Source organism: Cryptomeria japonica, chromosome 5, assembly GCF_030272615.1.
Source record: "Cryptomeria japonica chromosome 5, Sugi_1.0, whole genome shotgun sequence".
Taxonomy (NCBI): domain Eukaryota; kingdom Viridiplantae; phylum Streptophyta; class Pinopsida; order Cupressales; family Cupressaceae; genus Cryptomeria; species Cryptomeria japonica.
Window position 1 is genome coordinate 439,739,010 of NC_081409.1, and position 27,266 is coordinate 439,766,275.

Here is a 27,266-nt window from a genome sequence, read left to right on the forward strand (position 1 = left end):
AATGGGACCATTTTCCTTGTAGTTACCATAGCACATCAATTTTTGATAATTAAAGGAGGTTGGAAGTATTTTGAAGAGTTCCTTCAACCATACCATTTGTCAACTGCAGTATCTCAGTGTGTTGACCCTGAAGATTTCTTCAATGGAATGTTCAAAAAGAGGGCAATATGCAAAGGTAAACCCCACCAATTCTAGTTTCCAGAAGACCTAATTAGGAATGAGTTTGATTTAGATGAGCAAGAGCTAAGGAAGGAAAAGTGGGTCGCCTACAAAAAGGTTTTAGAGTTTGTGCACCAATTTGACACTAGCTATGACCCTTTGTATAACTTTCACCCCTTTGAAGAGAAGATAAAGTTCTTAATTCTTTGTTTTGAGGATGTGATGCAAACATTAAAAGAAAAGAGGGAGGTTGTAATTAACAACAACCTTGAGAAAGAAAGACTAGTTCTAAATAGGTCTGCATTTGCCAAAACAATCCCTCCTAGTGATTACATGTTGCATAAGAAGTCCAACTATAGTGTGTTGATGCCAACAACAGGGGAGCCTTCTACCTCAAAAGGGAAGAGGAAGATATAAGATGTCATTGACATTCAAGATAGCCCAAAGAAACATAGAGTGGGAAAAGAAGTACAATCTGATGAACCTTTGTACTCCCAATCTCAATCCCCTATTCATATAGGAGATGAATAGGTATCAGCTGAGCGACTGTTACAGTTAGGCTATCTTGGAGAGATAGCATACACATATGATGAAGTGGAAGAGGGAATACCATAAGAGCCCCTTATTGCTGAGATGAACATCACTACTAATGAGTTCAAAGGCCAGGAGTGGGATCCTGAGATCAAGCAAGCAAGTGAGGATTTCTTGGCTGATAATAACTTTGTCACATCAAGGGCTTTCATGCAATTTGTGTGGAAGTAGAACATTGATAAATTTAATGCTAGGTGTGAAAAGAGGAAAGGTGAGCAGCCCCACAAGGATCTAGTTGTGGTGGAGGAAGAGATAAAGCAAGTAGTGGTTGATGAGTTTAAGACTATCACCCCTGAGCAGGCAAGAGACATGGTAGCATAGGCTAGGGTACTCATTCTCCCCAAATGGGACATAGCAGATTCCTTGGTTTTAGAGGTAGTAAGAAAAGAGACCAAACCTATGGAGGGAGTAACTTTCAGCAAAGATAATGTTGCATTGGTCATGTGGTCTCTTAAAACAGATGAAAATAAGAGGAATAGGCACACCCCAGGGTCATGTTACCTTGGAGGAATGATAGTGAAAAGAGTGCAGAGCACTAGGGTAGTGGAAGCTGCTAGCACTGTGCTAGAGACTGCAAAGTTTAGTGTTGTAGTAGCAGAAAGAGAGGCTAAGGAAAACGCAGATCTCCAAGTTAAGTTGGAAACAATTTTAAAAGCTTACAATAGTGCCAAGGAAGAGGTAAGGGGTAAAGATAGCATCATCACCAAGCTACAAAGCTAGTTGCTAGGACAATACCATCAAGGTGAGTCCTCAAGATTGATGATCTCCTCTTCTCCTATAAGACCTCCACCTACCAGCCCCATTATTGAGTTCCCACCATCTCCAACACCTTCTAGTTCTCAGTTGATTGAGATCACTCCCCATGAGTTGGAGAATTTAAAACATGCTTAGGCCCTATATGCAAAGAAATATGAAGACAGAGTAAAGGCTACAATTTTAAGTATTGTTGACACTATAGAGTCTTCACTAATGTATAACAACATGAGTAAGATTTTGGAAATGTGGAATGAGTTAAATGGGGACAAGGCTGTATTAATGCCTATTTTTGATAAATGGAGACCCAGAGAGCAGGATATAGAATTGATTTGTGTATCCTATGATGAGGTAGGGGCTGACCCCATTATTAAATCCACCAATGATATGACAAAGGATTTAGTAAAGTTGGCAAAAGGAGTAGATAATGTAGAGTAGATAATGTAGATAGAAAGATCAAGTTGTACAAGAAAGAGTACACTGATCAAGTTTTTGAATTACTCCCAGGAGGTTTTGTTAGCCCAACCCAATTAAAGGACAAACAAATATGGCTTAAGGAATTGCAAGCCAAATTGTCACTGAGAATAAAAGGAATTGTTAAATCAGAGGATGCCACCATATTTGTCAAAACAATTGAGGATATTGAGAAAATCAAATCTCATTATGGTTTCCTGAATTTAGAGGTCAATAAAATGAGGAATTCTTGGAAAAGATTAGCCAAGAAAAAAGCAAAAGTAATTAAATTCTCATGGCCTGCTGATCAGATGTATCAGGAATGGACAAGAAAGTATGTAGTGCTTGATGTGGAGCAGTTAGAAAATGTTGCAATAGAACAACAAGAGGAAGAAGTCGCGGATGTTGAAAGAGAGTTGTAACGGAATTTGTAAAAGGTTTTGTAACTTCTTAAGAAGTAATGATTGTAACAAACTCTCCTAGGAAATTCCAAAGCTATGTGTGCATCCATATTGTTATAAATGGATACCAGGACTAGTAAAACAAGGATCACAAGGAATTGTAAGAAAATGCTGCAGAACTTTATCTGAGCTTATTTCAAGTTTTGATGGAGAATATTTGAATGTTTTTGTAATACTTTCAAAAGAAATATTAATACATAGACCATTGGTTTTGAGTTTAAACTTTGTGTTGTCTTCAAATATGTTTGCAAATGTTTACTGTTTCATTCTTAGTAATCTAGGGTTATTCCTTTTAATATGGGTTGTAAGGAAACTTTCAGTAGATATGCTTCTTAGCTTTTCTCTTCAGGAGGGGAATTAAATATGCCGGAATCATTTCTACTAGTAAATTCTTTGTGGGATATTTTGAATTTTGATGACACAGTTTAGTTTGGTATGAATAAATTCTTATGTGTGTCAGGCATATATAAGGATCTACAGAAGCCAAACTCATGGAATATGTAGAGATGTTTGAATTTGGAAGTATTGTTTGAACTTAGATGACTTTGTGACCTTGGATAAGGCATTGATATCTATTAAGGTTATCTTCTATACATCTTGTAGATCAATACTGAACATGAGTATAAGTTTCATTCCTTTGTTTCAGTTAGTTTTAAGGTGATAAGATCCACTAGTTTTCAGACTAGTTTGTTGTGGATTTATCTTTTAAAAGTGTGAATTCAATTCACAAAGGTATACTCGCCTGAACTTTGGATAAGTTCAAAGTGTAGAAGGTTAATCAAACCTTGTCATATGTTGTCCTGAAATTTTCCTTCTCTTTAATCTCTCTTCTGCATATAGAGATATCATATCACTATAAGGATTTTAAAGTGAATCAGATTTTGAAAACAACAAAAGTGGTGACTTTGCTAGGGACAGTCACAATAAGGATCCAAATGCAGATTTGTACTTAGATTTATAAGGAAAAATCATTGTGTGCTCGTGGAATAGATTGGTGCTTTGGTGAATGTAACAGTGGTATCTAGAGGTCCCTTTTTGGAAGTTCCCTCTTTTTTCTTTTGATATTTGATTTGGTCTGAAGTTTTGCAACGTTTTATTCTAAGCTTGTTTTCATAATTCCCATAGTCTTGTGGGTGGCGACTCTATTATTTTGGAACCAGTCCTTGTGAAATACATAAAATTTTAAAAGGAAGACAAGCATAATGCAGGGAGGAAAAAACACTAGATCATTCATGAAGAAGCATCCTCATGAAACTTTACAAGAAGGTTTGCCTGAACAGTCACAAAGAGGTCAGAAGAGATCAGTGCTTCATGAACTATCAAATGCTGCTTGGGTGCAAAAGAATAACAATAACGGTAAGATACCTGATCGACATATTTATGCAAAGTCTAATTCTTCTTCCAGAGAATCTAAACATGATATATTAGGTTTCCATTTAGGATTGTTTAGAAATATAGATAATGCTCATGCTTTAAATCAAGATATATCTCATGTTAGTGTGTCTGCGAGAGATAGGACTAGTTCAAATGCAATTAGACATTTTGTGCCTAGAACAATTGATGGAAATATCAGCTTCATTGATATAGATCAAGTCAATATATCTGACTCTGAGGAGAATTTCCTTGATGAAGATAAAGTGTCACAAGAAATAGAAGATTTAAATAGGAGGGTTCACCACTTAATCTCCTTAAGAGCCCAAAAGGAAGCAAATAAGGAAGAGGAAGTCAAAGCAAAACTAATGGAGAGAGATAGGCTTCTTAGATAGATAGTTGATCTTGAAGTGTTGGCTAAGGAAAATGAAAAGAGTGATGAGGAAGGCCCTATGATCAAAGAAATTCTAATCCCTAAGGCTAAGCCAGCATATAGGTCAGTAGTCCAACCAAATAGGGAAGTGCTTAGTGATTCGCAGCCTCCTAGGAATAATATTGATAAAGGGAAGCAAAAATGGGTGGATGATGGAACTGGATCTAGAAATACAGAGGAGATTTCTCATAGGCTATCAGCACATGAGAGAGAGATGGAAATAATAAGGAAGGAAAAGGAGGATCTACAAATGGAGCTAGAGAAAGCTGAGTTGGAAGTAGCTAATCAGGAAGTTAAAAGAAAAATTAGTTACCTAAAAGCTCCCCCTATCATTTTTCCATCATAAGATCTTAGTAAGCCTGATCCTCAGCAAATTTCCCTCCCCCCAGTTAAGATTCAGCCTACTATGCCTAATAATACAGCAACAGCTAGTCAAATACCTATGAACAACCAGCATAGCCGAATATCTCAGCCCCCAATTCTGAAAGTTAGAATGAACATGGGAAACAATAATGTTGCTAACCCTTTTCAAAGGAGACCTATCAATTTGGAATAGTATAGATAATTGTTTTTTGATGGGATCCTAGGATATCCCAACCATGTTCCTACTGAGTTAAGGGACAAACTCCAAAAGTTTGCTAGAAATAATGCAATTAGCACTGAGGAACATTTAAAATCTTTTGGGGACCTAATAAATGATTATGAGATAGTGGATGAAGATGTCATAATGAAATTGTTTGTTCAGTCCCTGGTTGATGATGCCAGATATTGGTACAGAGGTCTTCCAGTTAATAGCATTGGGTCATGGGAGGACTTTAAGAATTGTTTTCAAGAACAATACGGTGACAAAACAAATGTGAGCTTCATGCTCAATGAATTTAATAACATTAGAAAATCTGATATTGAAATGGTCACCAATTTCAATGCTAGATTTCAAAAGGCCATGCATAGATTGTATCAGGTGATGAGGTTAGACGATAACATGTGTTTGAATACCTATTATAATACATTTGATTCTAAAATGGCCTATATCTTAAGGGATAAAAATCCACATAACCTAAGGGATGCATTTAGAATTGCCATTAATGTGGAAATAAATAGAAAAGCATCTGGGAAGTTAGGAAGGAGAACAGATGGTAGATTATGGCAGGAAACAAAACAACAACCTAGCAAAGTTGCTAAGGAGGAAGACAAGATAGAAAAGTTAGTCATTTCTATGAAGGATCTAACTGCCAAGGTAAACAAAAATGATAAGCCTCATTATAACTGGCAAGATAAACCCCCTAGACTACATGATATTCCCTATAATACCAACTGGAAAGATGGCAAACCCCAAAATGAGAAGCCTAAAATTGCTCAAAGTCAGGATACCCCAGATCCCTTAAAAAGAAAAAATGTCCATAATATAGAAAACACTCCTTGGTGTATTGCTTGTGATAGGCCACATTCTCCTCATCAGTGTGCAGTAGCTCAAGCCCTTGAAGAGTCCATGAGACAAGAAACTGAGCCTAACATTAACATGTTTGAGACTATTATAGAAAGTGATGAAGAATTTGTACAAAGTGAATGTAGTGATGTGTTGGATAATGAAAGGTTTGTTCAAGGACAACTAACACTGGACTAGCATCCTACCTTGAATGTGGTAACAATTGAAGATGAAGAAGTTCATCTTAGAAGGCCTAGTGAGGAAGAAGTTAAAAATCTCACCAAAGCTGCTATTGCTAAAGTAAAACACAATTACAACTTAAGGAGCACCAAGAAGGACATTGATCAGGGTGAACCTAGTTCCATGTTCATAAAAGAGGTTACTCAAAAGGGGGAAACAAGTAGTGCTACTACTTTCCCTAAAATTGGTCAAGAAAAGAAGGAATAGGTTAAAGATGTACCCAAGAGCACAGATGATAAAAGTACCAATGATATACAAGGAGCTGCCATAGCAAAAAGGGCAAGTTAGCTTAAGACAGAAAGAGTTAGAGCTAATACTGAATTAAGCAATAGTTCCACATTTGACATGGCTCAAGCTCTTACACAAATGAAAGTTACTGTCCCATTAATAGAATTACTGAAAATAAAAGAACATAGGGATGCAACTCTGTCTTTGTTTTCTAATATATCTGATAGTGACATAGTCTTACGCACCGGTTTAGCTAAAAATGGAAAGGATCAGGAACTCCAAACCCTAGAGGTTTATGTTGGAACCACTATTACTCAAGAGCCTTCACAGGTAGATCCTTTTTATGTTACTTTGTTAGTGAATAACTGGCTGATAAAAAACTACATGATAAATTCAAGAGTTGTTGCTAATGCAATGCCCTATGGTATTATGAAAGAATTAGGACTATCAGTAACCATTGTATATGGAAAATTCTATGCTATGGATAATAGGGAAGTATCTGTGATAGGTACAATGAGAGATGTTGAAGTAAAAATAGCAGTATTCCCTGAGGGAACTTATAAAATGGACATTATTGTTACTGACACTAAACCCCATTATGGTATGTTGTTGTCCAAGTAGTGGGCAGTAGCAGTAGGAGGAAATGTCCAATTGGATTTATCTTATGCTACTATCCCAATCAATGGGAATCAGGTCAAGTTGTACAAAGAACCACGTGCTCCTAGGGTAATTGAAAATGTAGATCCTAGTATGCTCAATTGTATGATTGATGTAGATCTTGATAATTTCAGACTATAACCAATTTTACCTTAGTTGAAGAATACCGACCCCATTGTAGTCGAACTAGAATTACAACAACATGGTTTATGGCAGATGTATTTTGATGGAGCTTGCTCCAAAGAAGGATCTGGAGTAGGATTTCTTTTTGTATCTCCATCAGGTATAAATTTTAAGTATTCTTTCTTACTGGCTTTCCAGTGCACAAATAATACTGCAGAGTATGAAGCCCTGTTATTGGGGCTTGAAGTTGCAAAAAGGCATGGAATCTAGCTGTTGAAAGTTTTAGGGGACTCAGAATTGGTTGTCTCTCAGGTAAGATCCAAATATGCATCCAAAAATGACAGATTAAAGAGGTATAAACATGCAGTTTGGGATGTCATTGAGCATTTTACTGCATTTTCTATTAATTGGATAGAGAGATCAAAGAATATTATGGTAGACTTTCTAGCTAATGTCGCATTGAAAAATAATGATGCAACACTAACCGACATCTCCACTGTGGAAATAAAATCTAGGCCTGCCATCCCTGATAATGTGTATAATTAGCAAGTTTTTGCTAATGATGAAGATATTCTTAGGTTCATTCAATTTGTTGATGATTATGATGGACAAAAGATTGATTGCAATGCATTGGTGGAGGTAGTTGACAATAAGGAAACAATGTTTGGAAATGACTTGGTCCAACTAGAAACAAATGAGATACCTAAAGGGTTGGTAGAACTAGAGAGCATGTTTAGTTACAATGACAGTCACTTACATCAGCAGTATACCACCAAGTTAGAAGAATTGGAGGAGGTCAACCTGGGGATTGAATCATCCCCTAAGTTAGTATACATTGGGAAAAAATTACCCCCTCATGTTAGAGCTAAACTTATTAATTTATTGAAAAGATACAAACGTGTTTTTGCTTGGTCTTATGAAGAATTAAAGGCGTATAGACAAGACCTTTTTCAGCATGAAGTTCCTTTACTTCTAGATGCTAAGCCTTTCAGACAGAAGTAGAGACCTATTAATCCCCAGTTAGAAACTAAGATGTAGCAAGAATTGACTAAGTTAAGAGAAGGGGGGATTATCAAACCTATAAGACATTCTTCATGGGTCTCCAATTTGGTCCTAGTAAGAAAGAAAAATGGGGACATTAGATTGTGTGTGGATTTTAGAAATTTGAATGTTGCTTCTTTAAAAGACAACTACTCTTCCCCCAATATGGAAGCTATGCTGTAGAGAGTAACAGGTTGTGATCTTTTGTCCATGATGGATGGTTTTTTCAGATACAATCACGTGTTAGTGAGGGAATCTGAACAGTTCAAAACTGCTTTCACTAATCCATGGGGAATATATGTCTATGTAAGAATGCCATTTGGATTAAAGAATGTTGGAGCTACACTTTAGAGAGCTATGGATGTAGCCTTCAAAGAATTCATAAATATCATCATGGTGGTTTATCAAGATGATTTAACTTGCTTCTCTAAAAAGGCCAATGACCACTGTGGACATTTGGAAAAGGTATTCAATAAGGCTTTGGAATTTGGTGTGTTATTAAATCCCAAGAAGTGTTATTTTGGGGTCACTGAAGGAAAATTATTGGGGCATATTGTTTCCAAGGAAGGGGTAAGAATAGACCCTAAAAGAATTGAAGCAACAAACAAAGTTCCTGAACCGAAGAATGTTAAAGGTATTCAATCTTATTTGGGTAAGGTCAACTTTGTCAGAAGATTCATTGCAAACTTTGCAGAGATAGTGAAACCCATTGTCAAGTTGCTCAAGAAGGATACCAAGTTTTGTTGGGATCAAGAAGCCGAAAAGGATTTTGCTCAAATTAAACAAGCCATTCAAGAAACACCAATGTTGAAATCTCTTGATTACAGTAAGCCCTTTTCTCTATTCTCTTTTGCTTCATACCATACAGTAGCTGCAGTGTTGTTACAAAAAGATAATGAGGGATATGAACATCCCATAGCCTTTTATAGCAAGTCTTTGCAAGAAGAAAAATTGAAGTATGAAACCATGGAGAAACAGGCTTATGCTTTAGTTAAAGTTGTTAAGGCTTTCAGGCCATACCTTGTGAATACAAAAATTACTGCTTATGTCCCACATGCTGCAGTCAAGGATATTTTATCCCAATCTAAGGTTACAGGAAAAAGGTGCAGATGGATTAATAGAATCCAAGGATTTTACTTGGAAATAAAGATCACCAAATTAGTGAGAGGCTTAGGTCTAGCCAAGCTCATGACTGAATCTAATCTTCTGAATGTTGAGATACATAATGTTGAAATCAAAAGTACTTCAGTCACTAGTATTGAAAGGCAACCTTGGTATTCAGAGATAGTCCAATTTTTAAGAGATGCTACATTTTCAGAAGGAATGACACATAATCAGAGAGAACTCTAAAACTCAAGTCACAAAAATATGTTCTCATTCAAGGTGATCTATTTTGGAGAAAAAGAGATGGAGAACTGCTAATGTGTTTGGATGAATTCCAGGCTAAAAGGGTGTTGATTGAAATGCATGATGGAGTATGTGGAGGCCATTACTCTGCTAAGACAACTACTGGTAAGATAATCTAGGCTAGGTACTATTGGCCTACCTTATTTAAAGATGCTAATGAACATGTCAGGAAATGTGACCCATGTCAAAAGTTTTCATCCAAATTGAAGTATGAAGGAGCTTTACCCCTAAATCCAGTCATAGTGGAAGCCCCTTTTGTCCAATGGGGCATTGATTTTATTGGAGAGATTGTTGAGAGATCAAGAAGAGGTCATAGATGGATCATAGTAGCCACTGATTATTTTACTAAATGGATTGAAGCCATTCCCACAAGAAGAGCTACGAGTAAAGTTGTCATTGACTTCCTAATGGATAATGTTATAACTAGATTTGAAATACCTGCAAAATTAGTAATGGAAAAGGCCATGAGTTTCAGGTCAAAAGAGTTTGTTAGATTTTGTACCAGTCATGGAATAATCATGTCTTACTCTTCACCCTATCATCCTCAGGGAAATGGACAAGCTGAATCTAGTAATAAAAGCCTCTTGAACATCATCAAGAAAATCCTAGAAGAGAATAAGAGGTCTTGGGATCAAAAGTTGAAATTAGCCTTGTGGACTGATAGAGTAACAGTCATGAAGGCCATTGGAATGTCACCTTTTGAACTAGTTTATGGTACACAAGCTAGACTGCTAGTAAACAATCTTCTTCCAGTTTATAAATTCCTGCAAACTGAAGACATGGAGCTATCTGAACCTATGGAAAACCAAATGATTCAGATAGTGGAAGTGGAAGAGATCAGAACTCTAGCTCATAAGAGAAATCTGAAGATCCAATTGCAGTCCAAATACCTTTTTGATAAAAGGACATCATTAAGGAAGTTTCAAATTGATGATATTGTTCTTTGGTGGAATGTAAGAGGGTAGGACAAAGGGAAACATAAGAAATTTGAATCATTATGGATTGGCCCTTTTGTGGTCTATGATGTAAATGGAAAGGATTCTTATTTTATGAAAAATATGAATGATGAAGTATAGGAATTTCCAGTGCATGGACAATTCCTGAAACATTATTTCTCTTAAAGTCCATGCACAGTAGGTCCTTTGTTTATATATATTTTGTTTGGGTTTGTGTTTTGGTCTATTTCTCCAGGGTTTCATGAGTTTCTTGTGTTGACCTTGTGATCAACCATCTCCAGTCAGAGCCGCTATTATCAGTGTTTAAGAAATGGGTTTTTTTTCCCATAATTGGCTAGGTTTTTGAAATTTTGAGTCAGGTATGCTATTAATTGCTTCAAATCTGTGTCAGGTCTTTAAGGGTTAAGGGTTATTAGTTTTAATCACTCAAATGTCTAATCAAAACCCTCTGGTTTCTATTCCTATGTGAACTTTATTCACTTAAGTAATGGGTCTTGGGGTCGTGTGAAGTGTCCCCCCTTGTTATTTGCCTAGGAGGTCATTAAATAATTGTAAAAATCTATGCCTTATGTCTTTTTCCTTCTAATGTTGCCAGGTCCAGTAAGTGTCATGCAACTTCCAGATGAATCTATGACTTTCGCTATTTCATTAGGCGAAGTTGTGGGTGTGTTAAGCTATGCAAAATAGCGAAAGGAAAAGGCATGTTCGACTATGTACATTGGATCTAGTTTAATGACACTCCATCTCGCTTTAGATCTAACGGCTGGTGTTGATTCACAGCCAAAATGAGTGAGTAAATTACCTTTCACAAAATGGCAAAAAGGTTTGGTGAGACCCAGCGGTGAAGACTTTCCCATGGCTAAAAGGTAATCGAGTTTAAAAGAAATCAATGGCTCATGTTGTTTCATAGGAGATAGATGCTCACATGTTATGCTCTGTGAAACAGTGAAAGGTTTTTCAAGCCCGAGCAAAAGAGGTTTATAAGAAGCATAACAGATGCGCAGGTTCTCAAAGATCTAACGGCTAGCGCAGTTTCACAGGAAAAAGATGCTTGAAAGATAGCTTTCATGAAACAGTGAAATGACATGGCATTCCAAGCAAGTAGTTCAGCTAGCTGAGATGGCGAGTAAGATGATGACACTTGGGCAAAAATTAAAGTGGCTAGCGAATTGGATTTAAGGACTAATGGGTGGGTCTAAGAAGATGAGTCATGTTGTAGGATAAGAAGTGACCTAGAAAATATAGGTGGAAAGGATGAGGTGGATCCCAATGTTTTTTCTCAATGAATAAAAGGTTGACATGTCAGTTTGGGAATGACTAGACACCAGGTGGATAAAGCTGAGTCATACGACTCATGTATGCTAGATTCAAGTAGGTTGTTAAGCATTAGGAAAGTTTGATATGAGCTAACAATTCGCGTGAATTCATGAAGGTAAGGTGATAGTGTTTTAAGGTCCGCGAAATGGCGAAAGAGTTAGCAGGGCTAAAGAACAGATAAAGCATAAAGGTAAAAGGGGATCAACTCTATTTTGATCCAAGGGTTCTCATTGCTTTGTGGCTAGAAATCAACCAAGGATTAAGGCTTGTGAAATGGAAAAAGAGAAAAGGAGGTTCTTCTCGGCATGATGTGGAGTGACAGCTGTTACTTCTTGTAAAGCTTGACGGTGATGTGTCGATTGACACGTATTTTCAAAAGGTGATTAAGGGCCCGCCAAGGTGTAACTGGCAGTTATGCAGGAAATAACACATGTGGTTGATTCTGAACTAAACTCGAATAATTTTCTAGGGCTAATGGCCGAGTGCCATGTGCCATTTGTTAACCAGTGAATAAATGGGGTAAGCAATGTCTGGATAAAGGTCTCACTTAAAAGATGGTCATCTTAAGATTGATCCAACGCTTCTCATTGTTTTGTGGTCTGAAGATGTGAGTAGATTAACCTCTATGAAATAGCAAAAAATCATCAGCCATCAAGATGAGGCACAGTTAGTGAAAAATTTTACAGTCTCGGTAGGAGTTAAAGGCCGGGCAGTTAGAGTTCCGTCTAACGCTTGGTGTAGCTTCGAGAAAGGAATGTGCTCGCGGGGTAAAGCTTGCGAAATGGCGAAAATCAGGTAGGGCCCGATGCAAAGGCAAAGAGGTTAAAATAGTGTAAAGACCAATCAAGTATCATCTAATCGAAAGGTTGGTGTGATTTCATTTGGCTAAATTGCTAGGATGTTATGCTCTGCGAAATGGCGAAAGAGCGAAAAGAAAATACATAGGCATGTTATGACCCATTGGAGCAAAATTTTTGAATTATTCTATGAATTCAATTCTGAAAGGATGACTGAACCATGTAGTATCAATGTCGTAGTTAAGAGCTCGACTACCGTATATGATCTCGGATCAATTGAATGAAGGCATCATTTTGAAAAGTTGTTGTAGAGAAGCAGTTGCAGAGCAAATTTCTTCAGTTGTCGAGCGGATTTCTTCAAGCAAAAAATAGGTTCTCCTATACTCTTGCTTGGCAATTACTTGACAGTGTGTTTTAATTGAGGTTTTGATTTGTTATAGAACAGTTGGGGCTAGTATTTAAATTCCTTGCATAGTTGTTCAAGATGGCACCTAAAAGAGAATTCTCAGGAAAGGTTAATTACCAGGGGAGGTCTATCTGTGATGATTTCCTAGAACAATTGACAATGTCAACTAATGTGGCAACAAAGGTAAAGGAATTAGTGCCAAGAGCTCCTCGCCTAAAAATAGAAGGATTATATGATAAGGGCAACTAGCTAAGAGACCCTCAAATTGGGTTGTCTGGGTTGGGATTATTTAAAGTTGGATTTGGTATGAGAAACTCCCCAGCCCCAATGAACAGTATTTGGGAGTTGGACGTAGGCAAATTGGTGGTCCCTGGAGTATTCATGGATGTGGATCTCCTAACTAAAATTGCACACAACTATGACCCAATCACAAGAAGTGTTAAAGATATAAGTGGGAAAACCTTCACTGAAATAAATAATGAGGAGTTCAGAAATGCTTTCGGGCTTAGTCAGTTTACCAATTTTTTATAGCCTATTAACTTTAAATCACTAGCTCAGGTTTACAGTGTGCAGAGGAATCACCTTAGAAATGGGCCTCTTAAAGAATTCTTTGTGAAGATAGGTGGGTTAACAGTTGTAGGACCTAACACTAAGGAGCCTTTTTCTTTAAATCTGTTTAACCTTAGGGCCAAAGGATTATATTGGTCACTCTGCCAAATTTTATGACAAGATGTTAAGGCAAATATGCCAACTCATTTCATGTTAATGATTGCTCAAATTTTGAACACTTCTTTGGCAGTGACTTTTGATTTTGCTTCCTTTATCATTGATGCTATCCATGAAGGATTGATTGGAATAAAGAATGGGAAAGTGGATAGGCCTTTTGGATGGTACTCCTTCCTCATGCATTTATTTTTGTTCAAGGGTGGTGACTATTTTGCAAGTGGAATGGATATTGTGAAAGAGAAAGATGGAGAAAAGATGCCAATGCAATTATGGAGTAGAGTGTTTTCATGGGATAGAGAAGATGCAAGCTTCTTAAAGTTTGATAAGTGTTTTGCATCTAAGATTAGGACTCTTATCTGTTCAGAGAATCCAAGAGTCCCTAAGGTTCTTTTGAAATTCATTAGGCCAAAAGAGTTTGTTGAGAATGTTAAAATTGTCCACAATTGGGGTGATATCTACTTATACCCTATCTCCATAGTTTTCAGAGTATATGGCTTCAAAGACACTCCATTTTTGTTGCCCTATCAGGTCCTTTTTAAAGTGGGAATTGCAAAGATCCTCAGGCAAATTGGTAGTGTGCAAGAGGCAGAGTTAATAGGCAGAGGTAAAGGGACCATTTTCCCTACAGTTACCATAGCACATCAATTTGTGATAATTAAAGGACGTTGGAATTATTTTGAAGATTTCCTTCAACCGTACCATTTGTCAACTGCAGTATCCTGGTGTGCTGACCCTAAAGATTTCTTCAAAGAAATGTTCAGAAAGAGGGCAATATGCAGAGGTAGACCCCACCAATTCTAGTTTCCTGAAGACCTCACTAGGAATGAGTTTGATTTAGATGAGAAAGAGCTAAGGAAGGAAAATTGGGTGGCCTACAAAAAGGCTTTAGAGTTTGTGCACCAATTTGACACTAGCTATGACCCTTTGTCTAGCTTTCACCCCTTTGAAGAGAAGATAAAGTTCTTAATTCTTTGTTTTGAGGATGTGATGCAAACATTAAAAGAAAAGAGGGAGGTTATAATTAAGAATAACCCTAAGAAAGAAAGACTGGTTCTAAATAGGTTTGCATCTACCAGAATAATCCCTCCTGGTGATTACATGTTCCATAAGAAGTCCAACTACAGTGTGTTGATGCCAACAACAAGGGAGCCTTCTACCTCAAAAGGGAAGAGGAAGATACAGGATGTCATTGACATTCAAGATAGCCCAAAGAAACAAAGAGTGGGAAAGGAAGTACAATCTAATGAACTTTTGTACTCCCCATCTCAATCCCCTATTCATATAGGAGATGAATTGGCAGTAGCTGAGCAACTGTTACAGTTAGGCAATCTTGGAGAGATAGCATACACATATGATGAAGTGGAAGATGGAATGCCAGAAGAGCCCCTTACTACTGAGATTAAAATCACTACTAATGAGTTCAAAGGCTAAGAGTGGGATCCTGAGATCAAGCAAGCTAGTGAGGATTTCTTGGCTGATAATAACTTTGTCACATCAGGGGCTTTCATGCAATTTGTGTGGAAGTAGAACATTGATAAATTTAATGCTAGGTGTGAAAAGAGGAAAGGTGAGCAACTCCACAAGGATCTAGCTATGGTGGAGGAAGAGATAAAGAAAGAAGTGGTTGATGAGTTTAAGACTATCACCCCCGAGCAGGGAAGATACATGGTAGCACAAGCTAGGGTACTCATTCTCCCTGAATGGGACATAGTAGATGCCTTGGTTTTAGAGGCATTAAGAAAAGAGACCAAACCTATGGAGGGAGTCACTTTTAGTAAAGATAATGTTGCACTGGTCATGTGGTCTCTTAAAAGAGATGAAAATAAGAGGAATAAGGACACCCTAGGGTCAAGTTACCCTGGAGGAATGATAGTGAAAAGAGTGCAAAGCATTGGGGTAGTGGAAGCTGCTAGCACTATGCTAGAGACTACAAAGTTTAGTGTTGCAATAGTAGTAAGAGAGGCTAAGGGAAAGGTAGATTTCCAAGTTAAATTGGAGACAATTTTAAAAGCTTACAATAGTGCCAAGGAAGAGGTAAGGGGTAAAGATAGCATCATCGCCAAGCTACAAAGCTAGTTGGCAGGACAATACCATCAAGGTGAGTCCTCAAGATTGATGATCTCCTCTTCTCCTATAAAACCTCCACCTACTAGCCCCATTATTGAGTTCCCACCATCTCCAACACCTTCTAGTTCTTGGTTGATTGAGATCACTCCCCATGAGTTGGAGAATTTAAAACAAGCTTAGGCCCTATACGCAAAGAAATATGAAGAGAGAGTAAAGGCTACAATTTTAAGTTTTGCTGACACTATAGGGTCTTCACTAATGTATAACAATATGAGTAAGATTTTGGAAATGTGGAATGAGTTAAATGGGGACAAGGCTATATTAATGCCTATTTTTGATAAATGGAGACCTAAAGAGCAGGATATAGAATTGATTTGTGTATCCTATGATGATCCAGAGGCTGACCCCATTATTAAATCCACCAATGATATGACAAAGGATTTAGTAAAGTTGGCCGAAGGAGTAGATAATGCAGATAGAAAGATCAACTTGTACAAGAAAGAGTACAATGATCAATTCTTTGAATTACTCCCAGGAGTGTTTGTCAACCCAACCCAATTAAAGGACAAACAAATATGGCTTAAGGAATTGGAAGCCAAATTGTCACTGAGAATAAAAGGAATTGTTAAATCAGAGGATTCCTCTATATTTGTCAAAACAATTGAGGAGATTGAGAAATCAAATCTCATTATGGTTTCTTGAATTCAGAGGTCAATAAAATGAGGAATTCTTGGAAATGATTAGCCAAGACAAAAGCAAAAGTAATTAACTTCTCATGGCCTGCTGATGAGGTGTATCAGGAATGGACAAGAAAGTATGCAGTGCTTGATGTGGAGCAGTTAGAAAATGTTGCAATAGAACAACAAGAGGAAGAAGCCGTAGATGTTGGAAGAGACTTGTAACCACATTTGTAAAAGGTTTTGTAACTTCTTCTTAAGAAGTAAAGATTGTAACAAACTCTCCTAGGAAAGTCTGAAGCTATGTGTGCATCCATATTGTTATAAATGGATACCAGAACTAGTAAAAAAAGGATCGCAAGGAATTGTAAGAAAATGTTGCAGAAATTTATCTGAGCTTTTTTTCATGTTTTGATGGAGAATATTCGAATGTTTTTTTAATACTTTTAGAAGAAATATTAATACACAGACCATTGGTTTTGAGTTTAAACTTTGTGTTGTCTTCAAATATGTTTGCAAATGTTTATTGTTTCATTCTTAGTAATCTAGGGTTATTCCTTTTGAATATGGGTTGTAAGGCAACTTTCAGTAGATACGCTTCTTAGCTTTTCTCTTCAAGAGGGGAATTAAATACACAGGAATCATTTCTACTAGTAAATTCTTTGTGGGATATTTTGAATTTTGATGAACATAGTTTAGTTTGGTATGAATATATTCTTATGTATGTCAGGCATATATACAGATCTGTAGAAGCCAAACTGATGGAATATGTAGAGATGTTTGATTGTGGAAGTATTGTTTGAACTTAGATGACTCTGTGACCTTGGATAAGGCACTGGTATATATTAAGGTTATCTTCTATACATCTTGTAGATCAATACTGAACATGAGTATAAGTTTCATTCCTTTGTTTCAGTTAGTTTTAAGGTTATAAGATCCATTGGTTTTCAGACTGGTTTGTTGTGGATTTATCTTTTAAAAGTGTGAATTCAGTTCAAAAAGGTATACCCGCCTGAACTTTGGATAAGTTCGAAGTGTAGAAGGTTAATCAAACCTCGTCATATGTTGTCCTGAAAGTTTCCTTCTCTTTAATCTCTCTTCTACATACAAAGTTATCATATCTACAATAATTTAGTGGGAAAAGATCATAATCAACACATCAACATCTGCAAGAGTTTTCTGAATTAATGGGAGATTTTGAGATAAGTCAGGAAGATGTCTTCATGAAACTTTTTGTCCAATCTTTGAAGGAAAATGCCAGGGATTGGTTTTCTTATCTACCAGCATGTTCTATCTCTTCATGGGATGAACTAAAGGTAGAATTCATTGAACAATTTGGGGAGAGAATTAGTCCAAGTTCAGTTATGAAAAGATTCATGGGTATTTAGAAGGAAGAGGATGAGCTAGTTCCTATTTTCAACCTTAGATTTGCTAGAACATTGGATGACATTCCTAGCCATTATATGCCAAATGATGCAATATGTTTAGTTGTTTACTTGGCTGAATTTGATGAGGAAGTGAGTTATTTGCTAAGAGACAAGGATCCCAAAACCTTGCATCAAGCTTATAGGATAGTGATGGACATTGAGAACAACTTGAAGTATGGAATCCCTAAGGGTTATCTATCTACAAGGGTATGCTATCCCAAGACATTACATGTTGAAGAGAGGTATTAGCCAAAAGATGAAGATCAATGTCAAAGCATCTATATCCATGTTGATCACATTAGCCCTATTATAACAAATGTTTTGAACATAAGTATGAGTGAAGAGAACTTATCCCAGACAGTGGTTATTCATCATAGTATTGAAAAGGAGGTTGATGAGTAATTATGTGACATAATTGATACAAAAATGGAGATAATGTCAGTTACTCTACCATGTGATAGGAGTATTATTGTTTGCAATGAGGAGAGTACACAAAGGTTTTTCTGTAGTCTTATAGTTCAGGTAAATCTAGTAGATTATATGAAGAGAAATCAAAAAGTTATATGTCTAATGAAAATAGTGTTGATATGCAAGATTCTGATGACATTGATTCATTCTCACATAAATCAATTATGTGTGATGATGAGCATTTGAAGGATATGGTGCTACAAATTTTAGTTGATGATACTATTGAAATAGAAAGCTGCATGATGTGTACCAATGAAGAAGTTATCCCATTACAAGCCACTTTTAGTACTGTGGATCAGATTGTTTTTCATTGTTCTCATCACCAAAATGCCCCTGAATTGGCCTATATGTTTGAGAGGAATGTAGTTCAAAAGGGTCAAAATGGTCATGATGACTAAACTGAAGCCTATGAAAATCATGACATTGAGCATTTGCACTGTCAGGATTATATTGCTAGGGGTTGTTCTAGTTGTGATTCCTTGATTCCTAATGAATGTGAAATTAAGATCATAAGTGGTTTAATGAAAATTTGAATGCATTGTTTGATGAGGATGCAGATATGGATCAGTTATTACTTTATCATTATGTTTTTGAGAAGGGTTTTCATATGGTTCTTAACACTTTGTATGAAGAAACAATTAAGAGTCTGCACACTTTTGCATCAACTTTTGAAATAGATAATTATGAATATAAGGATGTGATATCTTTATTGATGTTGAAAGACAGTGATGATTTTCTCTCTGTTGCTGATATTGTTGATATCAAATGGGATTCAGAGTAGGAGGCTGATGTTTTTCTCCGGTTTGATGATTTGCAGTTACATGAAAGGATTATATCTGATCCTTTTCCTCCTTTGATAATAGTTTTCTTGTTATGTTCAATAAGAGAGTTGATTCTTTCAGGAGTTCTTTTTTCAATAAGCAGACTGATGTTTTAAACAAAGCCTATTTTCTTAGTTGTGTGCCATGATATGATGTTTTCTTCTTTCAGCCGGATGATGTTTTTACAGTGTGATATTGGTTTTAGTCAGGATATGTGTTATGTTCAATGCAACATATATATATCACAAGGTGACCAATATTTTAAATCATTTCATAAGTTTTAGGGTTTAGAGAGTAAGTGCAATGATAATTTTAAGCATAGTAGTTGGACAAAAAGGGCCGACAGGTTATTGTTGGTGGGGCTATTAGACTTCCTAAAGCATTAAGTCATTTTTAGCAGGCCTTTTACATTTTCCTATGTCTAAAAATTCTATGTATTTCCATCGGTGGATAAAGGCAAGTTAGATCTAACGGTCCATTCTTCCCCATGAATGAAAGTACAGGGAGGATAAAGACGACGACATTACGAGATGATGCCACATGCATTCGGTGGAGAGGGGCAATCTAGCGGTTTGAATTTTCAAGACCTCACATTACCAAGTCTCAGGAGGTAAAGACCGGTTTAGTAATGGCCCTATCAATTGGCACATTTTTTAAGTTGATGGTGATGTTATGATTTGGGTGAAAAGGTGCTCTATTTTTAATTTGAAAAGGTTAGCGGGCACTGTGGTTTCATGGTAAAGTACAAACATATCTGATGGTCCTCGTATCCCCGAGATAGAAGTTGCAAGAAGGTTATGGACCACATCATCTCGCCACATGTCTTGAGATGATCAAGGAAGACCTACTATGGGGCCACTGACAGCGTTGGGTTAAGAGATGCTATGACACTGAATTGTCATAGCTTTAATGTGTCCACAAGCCTTGATGGAAGGTCAATTTCCATATTGACTATTAACGATCATTTGATTTGCTAGGCTGGAAAAGATCTATGGTTGAGTTTAAAATTGACTTTTAAAAGGGTCATTAAAGGTATTGGTTGTAACCCATGCGGGAAAAATAGGACGAGAAGAATGTAGACTTGTCAACTTGGAGCAGATAGTGACAAATTGGGACACTTAGATGTCGACTCATTCCAGAAGGACTATTTTTAAAAAATTTACTATCAAAATTGATTAGATAGGCAAGGATGATATCTCAAAGGCATGAAAGGATTGGGATAGCCTCAGGGTTAGAGATGATGGATTACGAGTTCCTTGATGAATTTAGAGATAGCTTGTTGACAAGGATTCTGAAGACAAAAATGCACACTCAAGGAGGAATAAAATCATAAACAAAATCATTCATACAAGATGAGCCTTGGCAGGAAATACAATGAATGTGATAGGCATGATTTGTAGAGTCCATAGCTGGAAGGTTGAGTTGAAAGCACTGAAATGAGGATTTTTTGATGTGAAAGAGAAACACTAGATGAAATGTTTTGATTATAAATAAATAGGGTGGTGACTTAATTAGTATAGAGAAATGGAATCCTTTTCATTTTCTAAGAGCAGTTCTTGTTAGGATAACTGGTGAACAACTGAGAGGGAAGGGGGTGAATCAGTTGTTAATAGATTATAATTAAACCACTCAATAAACTTTAACCAGAGCACATAAACATTGAATACTGGAATAGCAAAAATAAATACCGGTAAGCAATAAAACTTAATTATGAAAAAACCACATAACACCATGATTTGTATGTGGAAAACTTGGTAAAGGGAAAAACCATAGTGGGAAGCCTACCCACAGTCAGATGATACTTCTATAGAAAGTATGTGATACAATAAGGGGCCTACACATGCAGTAAGACACACTACCTATAGTGTACTACTCATTACAAAATATTCTTATTGACTACAGAGAGGTCATAACCACCTCAAGATATTTGGACAACAATCCAGAATAATGAACTGCCAGAGATAGCATCTACCATGCTTGATTACAGTCCCGATTAAGCTCAATACTAAAGGCCTTTGACCTCTTACTTAAAACCAATTTGATCACTTATGATCTACAAAATCTCCTTCACATATGATATTACATTCCATGACCATGATTATCAAATTTCCATTCCCATACCATTCCATGATCTACAATGAGATCTTACATCAATTTATACAAACCCTAAGGCCTAAACCAATTAGGCTGACCACCTAAAAGATATTACAATAAGATCATTACATACATCCATATTACAATGATATGCTATGTCGGTTTTAGATCGAAACAACAATAACCAATCCATAAATCATCCCAGTAATGTGTAGAGAACACATTAAAATGATACTAGTCCATAACCTAGATAGGTACTGGACCTAATTTGGGTCCACCACACCAAAGAGATGTCTTCAATTAGTTGAGGCATGATCAAGGATCACCTTCTGCATCTTGAACTCCATCTAGAAGCCACACCAATACCACTTGGCATTCTATCAAGGTTTCTCAGTGAAAGCTCTACTGGTTAAACCTTAAACCCATACCAAAACCTGTCTGCTAGTAACCAACCATAACCGATAGTGTTGACATCAATGACAAAACATCAATGCAACACATAATCATTTCATCCATATTGCCAACAATCTCCCCCTTTGGCATTGAAGGCAACACTAGATGTGAAAAACATCTAAGTACCAAGAAATGCCAAACAAGTCTCCCCCTGTGAATAATATATCTGTAAAGTTTTGAATTTATTTTTCACATCACTATCTCTCCCCCTTTGACATCAATGCCAGAAATCTAACAAAAATATCAGAGCAATAATATAAGCCGCTGAATCTCAAAGATGACTACTCCCCCTAAGTAGTAGCACCACTCATCAGTGCTGAAATGAATAGTATCTTTGATAATTAATGTGAGACTAATGCCAAACTGTGTCAATCAAGTCTCTGTCAGAGGAGCAGAAACCCCTAACCTATCTCTCAAATAATCAAATGATTCCTTAGACATCAGTTTAGTGAATATATCTATAGTCTTCTCTTTAGTGTTCACATAAACCAGTCTAACTTCCTTTTCTTCCACCTTGTCCCTCAGAAAGTTATATTTTATTGATATGTGTTTAGTCTTAGAATGAAATACCAGATTCTTAGATATGTCAATAGCTGTAGAGTTATCACAATAGATAACTAATGGTTCCCTACAATTTACCTTGATATCCTTCAACATTTTCTTCATCCACAAGACTTAAGTGTAATTAGTCGTTGCTACAACATATTTAGCTTCTACAGTAGATAAAGAAATGCATGACTGCCTTTTGCTGATCCATGAAACCAATTTCTTTCCAATAAAGAAAGCTCCACAAGAAGTTCTCTTCCTATCATCAATATCTCCTGCCCAATCTAAATCTGTATATGCATGTAAGGTGAAGTCATTATCTCTAGAATACCATAAGCCATAATTTGTTGTTCCTTGCAAATACTGGAATATCCTCTTTATTGCACATTCATGATTTTCTTTAGGATTACTTTGATATCTTGAAACAATACTTACTACATTCATAATATCTGGTCTAGTTAGAGTTAGATATAACAAGCCACCAATCATAGACTTATACCTTATTAGATTTACCAATGCAGATGTATCTTTTATAGATAATTTCTCACTTGTCACCATAGGAGAACTTACTAGTTTGGAATTATCCATATCAAACTTCTTCAACAATTCCCTTAGATATTTATTTTGATAGATAAAGATGCCTTTGTCAGTTTGAGTAATCTGCAAACCTAATAAAAATCTCATCTCACCAATCATGGACATTTCAAATTCATTCTTCATATTATTAGAGAATTCCATGCACAATTTATCTTCTCCAAAAATGATATCATCAAAAAATACTTCAATAATCAAAATGTCATCATCAGTGATCTTATAATATAAATTACTATTAGCACTACCTTTAGTAAAACCAAGATTCAAAAGATATTTATCCAACCTTGCATACCAAGATCTAGGAGCTTGTTTCAAACCATATAAAGCTTTCCTTAATATGCAAACCATAACTTTATCATCTGTCAATGAAAATCCATTAGGTCGTTCAATGTATACCTCTTTCTTAAGTTCACCATTCAAAAATACACATTTAACATCCATTTGATAGACCTTATAGTTCTTATAAGCTGCATAGGCAAGAAATAGTCTAATAGCTTCAATTCTAGCTACAGGTGCAAATGTCTCACCATAATCAATTCCTTTTATTTGAGAATATCCTTTACAAAACAATCTAGCCTTATTTCTTACAACTTGACCATCCTCATTTAATTTATTCCTAAGAACCCATTTAGTTCCAATAACATTCTTATTTTTAGGCCGGGGAACTAAAGTTCAAGTCTCATTCTTTTCTTTCTGATCTAATTCATCTTCCATAGCCTTTTAACCAATGTTTATCTTTACAAGCTTCAATAACAGATGTCAGTTCAATTTGAGAAATAAGACATACCTCTTCATTTTCCAATCTTCTTCTTGTCATAACTCCCTTGTTCCTATCTCCAATGATTTGATCTTTAGAATGATTTAACCTTACATACCTTGGTGTCTTCTGAACTTTAGATTCACTATTCTGATCATCAGTCACAGTTGAATTTTCTGATTGTACTGGTGTAATTGTTTCAGTGTCTTGTACTGGTTGAGGTATTGCCAGTTCAGTTATGATCATTTCCACTATTGGTTCATTGTCATATGCTATAGATTTATTTCTATATTGCTCATCCACTTTCACATTAGTGCTCTCCATAATTTTCTGCAATATTTTGTTATGACATTTATATACTTTGCTTTGAATTGAATATCCATGAAATATCCCTTCATCACATCTATGATCAAATGTCCTAATTGAATCATCCCTTTTGATATAACATTTACTTCCAAAAATTCTAAAATATTTAATAGTAGGTGTATGTCCAAACCATAATTCATAAGGGGTCTTACCGGTTTCACCTTTGATGTGAACTCTGTTGAATGTGTAGACTGTTGTACTTACTGCTTCTCTCCAGTAGATGTAAGGCAATTTGGCTTCCATTGTTATAGTTCTTGCTGCATCCAAAATGGTTCTATTCATTCTTTCCACTACTCAATTTTGCTGAAGAGTCCTAGGTGTAGATAATTATCTCCTAATTCCATTTGTCTCACAATAATTGTTAAAGTCATGAGAAGTGAAGTCACCACCTTGATCTAATCTCAGACATTTGATTTTCAATCCTATTTATATTTCTACCTTTTCTTTAAATATCTTGAATTTCTCGAAGGCTTCAGACTTCTCCCTAAGAAAATTCACCCACATCATCCTAGAATAGTCATCAATAATCAACTTGAAATACCTATCACCTTGAAAGCTTCTAGTCCTTGTTGGACCACATAAGTCAGTGTAAATCAAATATAGTACATTATTACATTTATCAAATATGCTCTTGAAATAAGTTATAACTTTCTTTCCCAATTGACATTCCTTACATACCAGATTATGATGCTTCATAATCTTAGGTATATCTCTAACTGCCTTTGTTGAACTAATCTTGACAATACAATCAAAATTAACATGACACAACCTTTTATTCCATAACCAACTCTCATCAATATGAGCAATCAAACATGTCTTATTACTAATGTTCAAGTGAAAGATATTATCTCCAGTCTGAGTACCGGTTGCAATCTCCAAACCAATTTTGTTAATGATTTTGCATTTTCTATCTTTAAACTGATGTTGGAAACCCTTGTCCACCAATTGACCAACACTTAAAAGATTATGCTTTAAACCTTCTACATAATAGATATTATCAGTATTATGCTTACCATCTAGAGAAATAATACCTCTACCTTTGATCATACATGCTCTGTCATCTCCAAATCTGACTTGACTATGATTGTATTCTTGCAGGGACAAATGTTTTATTTTATCTCTAGTCATATGATGTGAGCATCCATTATCAATTACCCATTCATCCTTGTCTTCAACTTTTTCTGCTAGGGCCTTTTCTTCATTGTTGATAGCTGGTTCTGGTTCATCTTCCTTTAAAGCATAAAACACCCATTCCTTTCCATTATTGGATCCACTAGCAGAGTTTGTTGTTGGTTCATGCTTAGAGTCATCACTTACTCCTTCCTCATCTGCTATGTAGTATTGTTTACTTTTCTTGAATCTATATCTATTCTGATTAGGCTTAAATGATTTCTTAACTCTCTCTTCAAATATTGCATTCCTTCTAGGACATCTAGATGCAAAATGACCAATCTTATTACATACTTACTTACATCTAGGTGCTTTTCCTTCATACTTACTTCATGTCAGTTCTTTAGGTACTCTTCTAGCAAATAAGTTTTCAAGTTGCTTAAATTCTTCATCCTCTTTCCTCATATCTTCTAATTCTTTTGCATATAAGGCTTTCCAATCATTATTGCCAGTATACAATGGTGCATGAAAAGAAGGTTTAAACTTTGTAGCTCCAGAAGGTCCAAATTCTTCAAGCTCAAAAGTAGATAAGTTCCCAATCAAAATGTCTCTGTTAACTGAAGTGTTTTCCATTGTTCTTAGTTCATTAATTGCAGTTGCCTTCATCTTGTAAGCTAGTGGAAGGGCTCTCAAGGCTTTGGAAACTATTTTATCTTCACTCAGAGATCCTCCACGACATTGAATTCCCATGACAATCTCATTTACTCTTTCCATAAATGTAGCAATTTTTTCATTATCTTCCATCTTCAAGTTCTCATACCTTACTTGGTAACCATCAAGTTTGACAATTTTGATAGTAGGATCACCTTCATTCAGAGTTTACAATTTATCCCACATAACCTTTTCTGATGATTTATCAGTCAATCCCATGATTTGCTGATCAGTAAGTGCAGACAAGAGGGCTTCTCTAGCTCTGCAATCATTTTCAATATTCTTGTCCAGGTCTATAGGAGCAGGATTTATAGATGCTAGATTATAAGGTGTATATGAATTCTCAGTGATCTCCCAAATATCCTTGCCAAGACATCTAAGATGAGTCTCCATTCAGATTTTCCATATCCCATAATTTGTTCCATCAAACTTAGGGATTTCTCTTCTGAAAATAGTTGTCGGTGGATTAGAAGTATTAGTTGCATAGGATCTACCTCAATTAGTTAAGCTTTTGCAAAAGAGGACCAAAGCTCTTATACCAATTTTTCAGATAGCCGATGAACAACTAATGGGGGGGTCAATCAATTATTAATAGATTTTAATTAAACCACTCAATAACCTTTAACCGAAGCACATGAATATTGAATACTGAAATAGCAGAAATAAATACCGGTAAGCAATAAAACTTAAGAACAAAACAAAGAATTAACACAATGCAACCATACCATATAACACCATGATTTGTACATGGATAACCTAGTAAAGGGAAAAACCATGGTGGGAAGCCTGCCCACAGTCAGATGATACTTCTACAGAAAGTATATGATACAATAAGGGGCATGCACATGCAAGAAGGCACACTACCTAGAGCATACTGCTCATTATAAAAGAGTCTCACTAACTACAGAGAGGTTATAACCACCTCAAGATATTTGGACAACAATCTAGAATAATAAACTGCCAAAGATATCATCTACCATGCCTGATTACAGTCCTAGTTAAGCTCAATACTGGAGGCCTTTGACCTTTTACTTAAACCCAATCGATCACCTATGATCGACCAAACCTACTTTGCATATGATCTTACATTCCATGACCATGATCATTACATTTCCATTCCCATACCAATCCATGATTTACAATGAGATCTTACATCAATTTATACAAACCCTAAGGCCTAAAGCAATTAGGTCAGTCACCTAAAAGATATTACAATAAGATCATTATATACATCCATATTACAATGATATGCCATGTCGACTTTAGATCGAAACAATAATAACCAATCTATAAATCATCCCAGTAACGTGTAGAGAACACATTAACATGATATTGGTCCATAACCTAGATAAGTACCAAACCTAATCTGGCTCCACCATGCCAAAGCGATGTCTTCAATAATTTGAGGCATGATCAAGGATCACCTTCTGCATCCTGAATTCCATCTAGAAGCCACACCAGCACCACTTAGCATTTTTTGAAGGTTTCTTAGTGAAAGTTCCACTGGTTAAACCTTAAACCCATATCGGTAACACAGGATCTTTTACCAGTAACAAAAACTTAGCTTGTTAGTAACCAACCATAACAGATAGTGTTGACATCAATGAAAAACATCAATGCAACACATAAT